Source organism: Anneissia japonica, unplaced genomic scaffold (genome assembly GCF_011630105.1).
Source record: "Anneissia japonica isolate Jap-2015-1 unplaced genomic scaffold, ASM1163010v1 scaffold287835_len3118868_cov185, whole genome shotgun sequence".
Taxonomy (NCBI): Eukaryota; Metazoa; Echinodermata; class Crinoidea; order Comatulida; family Comatulidae; genus Anneissia; species Anneissia japonica.
In genome coordinates, this window is record NW_022737223.1 from 108,185 (window position 1) to 117,335 (window position 9,151).

Genomic DNA, 9,151 nt, shown 5'->3' on the forward strand with positions numbered 1-9,151 from the left:
TTCGACATGTCGATGCTCACCTGCGTGGCGTTCGTTCTCATGATGCCCGAAAATCGGCACAGGTCTCCTATCGGCCTGTAGAAGTAGATTCTGCCTCGTCTGTCTTTCACGTAAAACGCCTTTCTTCCCATCTCGGAACAAAATGAAAGTACAATGAAGGCCAATTGTTATATATTTAACAAATACAACGATAACTAAAAAAAAACCACGCGCACACATGCGTATTTCTTGTTTTCCTCCTTTAATTCTTGTTTTTCTTTTGTTTTCGTAAACTTTCTAAGGAACTTTTGCAGCAGAATTTCTTCCGACGTCGGGACGAACGCGACGCTGCGCGTTTCCGTTCGCTTGCAGATTCTTCTTGAGAATTCTGTAAGTTTCTTGGAACGTCACCCTTGACGCCGCCTCCGATCCGCTTTGCACACTTCGCACCGGGAACGTTGAAAGCAATGGTTCTGAAACGAAGAAAATAAAAACAAATGTTATTAATGTTTTTTCCTGCTCAACATCCAACAACAAAAAATCGTCCGTCATGTCCAGCATCAAGCAACCCATAATCGATGGATCGATTCGAGCGTACGCTGTCGACCCCCGAGCGTACGCTGTCGACCCCCGTTATCTGAGCGCCAACTTCGGCAGCGGATCGAACGACGTGCGCGGAAAGCTCTACCCATCGTCGGACAACCCAAACGTACAGGAGGGACAGGTGCGGGACAGGACAGGTGTGAGATTATCAATAAAAATTAGAGAAAAACAATCCTGATTTTAGCGTTAATAATACAACTTGCGATTTGTATAGTGCCTCTGTTGAACCAACCTTAGGCGCTTGACAAAAACGAAAGGAAACAGACAAGAAATTATACCCTGAACCTAGACTCACAGAACTCTTGAAACCTAAACCGAACCAACACTGCAACATTTATCAGCAATTTAAGGCGTGAAGCCCTCCGATGCGAGCTTCGCTTCAATAATCAAATTGTGAGGCTTATTATCATTGTCAAGTTTTTTTGTTATCAAGACTTGATGCCAGTTATTTGCCACAGCTCTGCTCTTCCTTAAGTACCAAACACACAAGTTCTTCCTAAAACTTTGTTCGCATTGGATGATTCTGCTACTGGTAACCAGCCTAATTACTATTCTTCGGCATTAGTTGCTTGACTTAAATAGTTGAACTTAATGCACAGATTTGGTAATTTGACCAAGAGGGAAATTATGATGGACAGATTTACGCGACAACGACTGTCAAAGGGGAAAGAGGCTAAACAAATTATTCGATGCTCATCGGATCTTAATAAGATCTAAGACGAAACATCATAAAGGGAAGTAAATACTTAACTGTTTTTTTCATAGTTGACTTTTTCATCAAACTTTCTTTTCAGCTTTTTAATTTTTCTATGCTTGCTGATCCCATCGGCCTTGTCAATCATGATCATTGCTTTTTAAATTTTGTTTGCTTCGCATGTTTAAATGTTTATTTGTTTAAATACATGCTTTTAATATTTTGTTTTTCTGCTTTTTCTGCATCCTGCATTATATAATATTTAATCATTTTTACAGTACCTGTAAAAGTTTTTTTTTCTTCCCCTCACCGCTTCATGTAAACATAGTTTATTCATTATTTACTGCATATTTGCTGATCTTCCCAATCTCATCAACTAAACCGATGTATCTAATTATTTCTCAGCTAACAAACTCTCTGCCAACGTCAAAAACGAGCAATTAATCCCAATAGTAAAACACACTAAATTCTTTGGCATTAATATAGATTCCTGGCTATCATGGAAAACACACATTAAAGAAATTGAGAATAAAATCTCCAAAAATATGGGTATTATTTTTAGGCTGTCCTCTTTTATTCCTCCCAATATCCTTTGCATTCTTTATTGTAAATGAAATCTCATCCTCCCATATCCTAATTATTGCAACATAGTTTGGTGTAACACTAACATTGAAAAAGTCTTTTCAAAAAGCAGAAAAAGGCAATTCGTCAGGTGCACCACCACTAGCCCACACTGACCCTTTGTTTAATTCCCTCAACTTATTAAAATCAAATGACATAAATAAATATCAGCAATGTAACTTTAGTTACTCTTCTCTTTATACCACCCAATTTTGTAATTATTTCCGTCCTAACTCCTATTATCATACTCATCGCACTAGAACTTTTCTTGACCTACATATTCCTTTTTTCTGTTCTGTTTTGGGCATACCACCCAAAAGCTTTTGCATTTCAGGCTTTTGCCCTCTTCTTTATGTAATTGTCTTTTAAATTACCTTATGTACTATTATAATAAATGTATACTTGAAATGAAATGAAATGCAGGCTGCTCACACTGGATTTTTTTTAAAATCAAGTTGATCATGTGCATGTTTAGTTTGTACAATTAAGTCCTATGTGAACAGAGCTTTAGATACTTTCCATAAAAAAGGAATTTACAAATTAAAAAAAAAACCCCTACAACTGGAATCTTGTTCAGCTGTACCATTGGTGTATTGCCGACAGCCTCCAAGATGTTCGGCAAAATTGGAGGCAGGATAGATTTGTTTCTGATGACAAAAAAACAGACATGGTTAATAGTATTTCAAATGCTAGAAAGTTAGCATGCTCATCTATAAAGGACAATTTATAGTATATCTTTGGCCAAACTATTTCAGCTCTTTTGTCTACCTCTGTATGCATCTCTTCTTCGGAACAGCAGGTATATTTTTCATGTTTGTGATCAGCTCTTAATTGGCCAAGCTGTTTCCATATACATGAGATATTCAAATCTCTTCTCTTTTTTTTTGAAATATTAGTTGTATTACAACAAAATCTGTTGGATGAAACAGTATTGTTGTTGGTGTACACTGCTAGTTTTTAAAATTTTGAAGCATTTATGTTTGAAAGTGGCTCTCTTACAATATGCCATGACAATAATGCAAAAGTGCTGAATATACAAGTATTCATTAGCCAGGTATTCTATATTAGACTAAGAAGTTGTCATTTTTGTCTGTATTATTAATAATTAATATTACCAATATATAATTGAAGTGTGAGAAAACTTGATGATAGAAGTTTGTAAAGAGCCATTTCAAATCAATATTAATTTCTCAGATATAATTTTTTTTCTGAAATGTCACATGACACCTTAAACTGAAAATTAAGATGTCAAACTTAAAACAAAATTTTTATACCAATATTAATCAGTGTAGACAACAGAAATGTAGCAAACCATAAAGATAAGTGCATTAAGGGTATTTATTACCTGAGTTTCCATGGTGACAAAGGGAAGAGCTTCCAAATAGATGATGTAACAAATCAACATCTTGCCAATAACTTGGTTTAATAATTGGATTTACTGTACTTTTCTATGAATACGAGATTTTGCTATGATGTGAACAACCAATCCCACCCCCCACCACCTGCCGGCCATATTAACAATTTAATTTCTAAGAAAATTTTGAAAAAAATGACCACACCCCCATTTAATCCCGAAGTCAGAGAACTTATATAGAAATGTTCTCATTTTCTTGTTATAAAAATGAGTGGTGCGTCAGTAGTTTTCTGCATAGTATAATAGCTGTATGCTATTATTTAAGAAAAGGTAACTGAATTTTGATGAATTCACTGATTGACGGTTGACTCAATCAGTCATTCACTCGGTATTCTTGTTTTACCGGTGCCATGACATTGAGAATTTCTGCATAAGCTGTAGTTTTTGGTTTTGTTCTTTGCACATGTAATATACCAAGAAAGAAAATGCCTAGGGCCTAGATTACAATGTGGAACACATTTATCTATTAGCACCAATAAGCGGTATTGTGCAACAGGTATTGGTAAGATGATATCAGTGACACCTTAAAAAGTGCCGTGTTCAACATCGCACCATTTTTAGCCATTTCCTCCAACACGACCAGCATTATATCTGTCTCTTATACACATCTAGATGTGTATAAGAGACAGCTTTTATTCCTCCCAGATTTGTTGCAAGACAATGTAACTTGTGAAGCAGCCATTTCTTGCGAGGATCTGGAAGTTGAAAGACAGACATAGACCAATGTTAAACAATGTTGAATACCCTTAACTACTAATTATCTTAAGATTGGCTCAAGAGGTAAACACAAATTTTGATGTTGTACAATTTATTTTTCAAAGACACAAAAAGGATTTTTGACGAAAAACTCAGGAACAAAGTTATGGATTTTTGAACATTCAAAAACTAGAGGAAACGGGTGATTTTACGTCTAAATCTACATTTACAACACGAAAACGACACGATACAGATGCACGCAGTGTTGACGAATACAAACTATGCGATGATATGTCGTTGTCTTGCCATAATCGTGTCTGCTGTAAATGCGGCTTAATACACCCTTTTTTCCCAGTTTTCACCCTTTTTGCATCTTATAAAAATACCTTGTACAACATATAATTTTTTTCCCTCCGAGGCCTGGATTTATTAAGGGAGAATACAATATCTCTTTATGAAAATAATAATTAATGCCTTGAAAATCTGAAAAAAAAAGGTTTTTAAAAAATAATAGGCCTTACTGTATGTCAATTTTTAGTGTTATATAAACGCATCATGTCAACAAGGCATCTATGCAGTTTATAATTACAGTAATTACCATACTCATTGGATTTAACACCGGGTACTCAGATCATCGACAAAGCACTGACATTTGAACCTACTGTCCAGGTACCAAATATATACTCCTGGGTTGGAATAGACAACCAAAGTACCTTGCCAAAGGGCATAAGAGAAATACACAGCATGAGGTTGAACCCCTGACCTCCATTTTCCGATGCAACTTGATAAAATCATGATGAACTTTTGCGACACCAAATGTGACTTCAGGTGGACCCTGGATCAAAGACTGAGTTGCAACACCAATAAAACTTCCTTGTGATGAAAACAGAAAACTGTACTGCAAGCAAACAATGGAAGAGCTGCGGAATCATTACCCCTATACGGTCTTGTGTAAGGGTTTTACTTTTCCAGTAGAAAACAATAGAAAAAATAATGAAATTGCGTCTGTTTTGTCTATAAGTTCCCAAGTGAAACTAGATACAGTAGCAGCACAGTATGTTCTAGAACTTTTTTTATACATTATGGTGTGCGTGTCACTGTATCATTTCCTTTAGGCTCAAATGAGTCAGCAAAGTTGGTGAATATATCAGACAGGAATCAGTAAAATCAGTGACTCCTAGGACAGAACTAGGTATATGCGACTAAGAATTATGGTAACTGTTATAAAAATTTCAATAAGAGTGGATCCTAGAGTAGTTTAGAGCAGTGAAAATGGTCGAGCGGTTAAGGCAGGGGCACCGTGATCATAGCCAATAATATCGGCACGGGTCCGTGGCCGGCTCGCTCCTATAGTTCTGGTGGTGGAGCAAGTCTTCTCGGATAAGGACTATAAACCTTAGGCCCAGTGTACACAAATGCTCATGTGCACTTTAAAGAACCCCAGTACATCTTTCGAGATGATTAGGTTACCCCGGTGTACTGGTTCACTCGGCCCTTGTCATGGACAGATGAAAGTACGGCGGTTTACTGGCTGCAGAGGACATAAGGTTACCCTCAGGAGAGGATAAAGTTATTGAAAAGTACAACATCTAGTCCCGAGCGCATAGAGACCTTGTTTATTTGCGCTATGCAAATCCATCTATTATTATTATTATTATTATTATTATTATTATTATTATTATTATTATTATTATTATTATTAGTTATGTACAGTTAAGAAACATAGAAACATTCTTCAAATGTCTACATGTAGGTCAACTTCATAGTTTCAGAGGTTAAGGTCAAATTCACACATTATTCCTATTCTCAACTGAACTATAAAATCTCCCCAGGTAAGCATTATTTCACATGATCAATGAAACACTAAGAAATTTTTATTCTTTAAAGACCTCTAATAAAATGTTCTAATATTACGAAACTGTCTAAGTGCTTTTTAGTTCCCATTTCACTAAAAAAAAAAAAGAAGGGAAAAAAACTTAGATGGTTAGCTTAGTGTTAATCGATTGAAGATTGTAATTTGGTTCTTTGAAAAAATGGTCTCGAATTTTAGAGGGGTCTCGAAATGGAGGGTGCACTTTACTTGCTTTATTTTAATATCTACCATTCAATAACCCACCGAAGTTACAAAATAGAAATGAACTGTACTAAATATTACTATAAAATACTTCAGATGGAAGTGGCAGTGATGTGATGGGTTATCTTGCTGCCTTATTCAAAATTTAAATGATACATCTTTTTTTCTTTCATTTGTTTTCCTCCAGAGGGCAGTATACACTAAAACCATATTACCTTTCTCGCCAGAATCAGACCAAGTTTGTAGAATGTTGCATAGCATTTTACTGTATAGGTATTTGTTTGTGATAAAACAATTACACTAATTCACAGAATCTACATCAGCCACTTGTAATCAAAAATGAAAGTCTGCAAATCAGGTAAAATTCCCATGTATTGACCATTGATCATCATGCATGTTGAACTGAAAATATGAATTATAATATCTTTGACATTTTTTACTGATTTTAACCATTGTTGCATCAATTATAAGCTTTTGACCTCAAGGTTTCAAAGGTCTAATAACTTAATGGCATTGGTCATGGTTGTGCACTTCTGAAGCGCATGTAACATTCGTCTTTATGCGCTCTCCAGCACAACAGAAAAGAATAAAAAACATAAATAATGTATGTAATTTTATTGCATTGTGAAAGATGATTAATGATGAAATTTTATTGCATTGTTTGCTCTAGGACTTTTTAACTGTATAGATAACCATCTTTGGTTTACAGTAATATACTTTTGGTGAAATATTGTTCATACTTGTCGTTCCGTAATTAAACCCTTTTTATCATGATTTGCTAACCTATTTTGAATAATTAATCTTCAAATAAATCATCCTTTGTATGTCAGATATGAGCTCTCTTTAATGAACAAAGAACAGCCAGTCAGTCCATAACTGCATTAAACTTTTAACACGTTTTCTAGCTATAAAAATTGTTGTGTATGCAAAAATTGAGAGTTTAAACATTACAATAGCGACTAATTCAACATTGTGACATTAAGCTCCAACAAATATTAAATCAAATTCCTAATGTAGTAAATATTACTTAAAGTTTCATTGTACTAACAAGTACTGTAGCTCATTATTTTACTTTATGCTGGGGGTTTTTTAAGGCAAGTTAATTTTTTCAGTTCTTCTGTAAGCCGTCTCATATATATGCGCAATAAACTTTTTTGGCAATGTCAAGGCATATAGCAAAAATATTGCACTCGGATAAGTATAGTAGTTTAAAGAATGGTTGCATTAAATATCTAGTAATAAAGCTATAGCTGTGGTGGTTGAGATGCTTGGCTTCGCGTCCCAGTCTGGTTTTAAAAAAATCAGCACAGGATTTTTTGTTCACAACTGAAAAAACATCTCCACCCCTTAAGCCTCATAATGCGACTACGTCTACAAATATTCACCAAATAATTTCATTTATTTAAAGCACCACTGAATATTATCAACTTACCTTCTAGGATAGGCTGGGAGATGGTATAAAAAAGCATGTTGCATAGCAACCAAAATAATTCTGTTATTTCCAAAAATTGATTCTTTTGCATGATAGTGGACATTTTGACATGTGGACTGAATTTGATGATAGTTAAAATTCATGAAATGAAATTTCAGGGACATAAGTAAAGAATGACTGTATAAATTGCGTAGTAACTACTCGACTTAAACCTCATAATGAAAGTCTGTTTATGTTTATAGGGTATACCATAGTTCACTGAAAGATTTTTTTCCGGCTAGTAAATATAAGTGTGCACAGGGTGTTTGATGTTGATAATCTAATATATCTTAATGTTCAACTTAAGCAAACTGGGTAATTTGTTCCTCCTCCTTCCATTGATTTTCCGTCAGTAACTATACATTTTACAACTGTAGACAAAATTCATTAGCTGTTGTCATGTTGCTGGTACAACCATTCGTAAGAGAAGCATTTGTGTATGGTTTTTTTTTTCATTGATCAATTTTGTACCTAATTTTATTTATATAAATTGTAAGATACAGATATGTAATTTTTAATAAATAATTTTTAATAAAGCAAACTAATAAAATTATTCCACATGAGATGATAAATAGTGTAAAAGCTATAAAAGTGAAATATTTTGCTAATTTGTCTGTATTACAAATCAGTTGCTAAAAATGGTGTTGAACTTGTAAAGTTCTTTAAATATACAGTAGATCTAATTTGTGTGTGTTTTTATTTCCTTTGAAAACAAAACCAAAAGAAATTATGATATTTATTATGATATTTATTAATAAATAAATGATTAATTAGTTTGTAGTACATTTTTTGTAATAATTAGCGTGGAAGTACTGTATTAAGATAAAATGGCAACTTAAATAGATTTTATAATGTTTTGTTTAGTCTGCTGAGTTCCAAAGTTTTAGCCAAAGTTTTTTTGGAGAATACATTATGTACCTGATAAATTGTTTTGTTAGCCTTGAAAAGATTGGAGGAATGGGTTAGGTTCCGGAATATTGGGGAAAAAGCTGGGGGAAAAAAGCTGGGGAAATGGTGGTTACGACCTTTTTCTTCTAGTTTTTTTTATAAATATTAACAAATTTGTATCTCAAATTCTCAATAACCGTCTTAGAAATATCAAAATATTTTTTTCTTTTCTGACTTCGAGCCAATGTATTAAGATTAATTGTGGGAAAAAGTTGCAACAACTATAAACATTCTGGTTATCCAAAATGAATATGTTTGATATTTTTTCATTTAATTATGCTTCGATTATATGTTTTGTTTTTTTTCCTGGAAATTGAATAAAAAGGAAAATGTCTATTCATAATTATAATTATATATGCTATTTTATATCGTTGGAGTGGTTTGGTGGTTAAGGTGCATGCCTTCTAATTCCACTGTCCTGGGTTCAATTCCTGCTGACAGCAGAATTTTTTTTTCTCACGACTAAAAACAACTCCACTCCATAAGCCTCAATAAAGCATTGTTCCATTCTCAAGTGGCAAGTGTACTTGTTTTTGGATGCTGAGGAAGATATAGGTTGATGTTGTTCATAATTATATTAGGATGTGCCATTTCAAATTGTGTTCAACTGACTTAAAAATTATTTTTATCATGCAAATGATCAACTTCTAA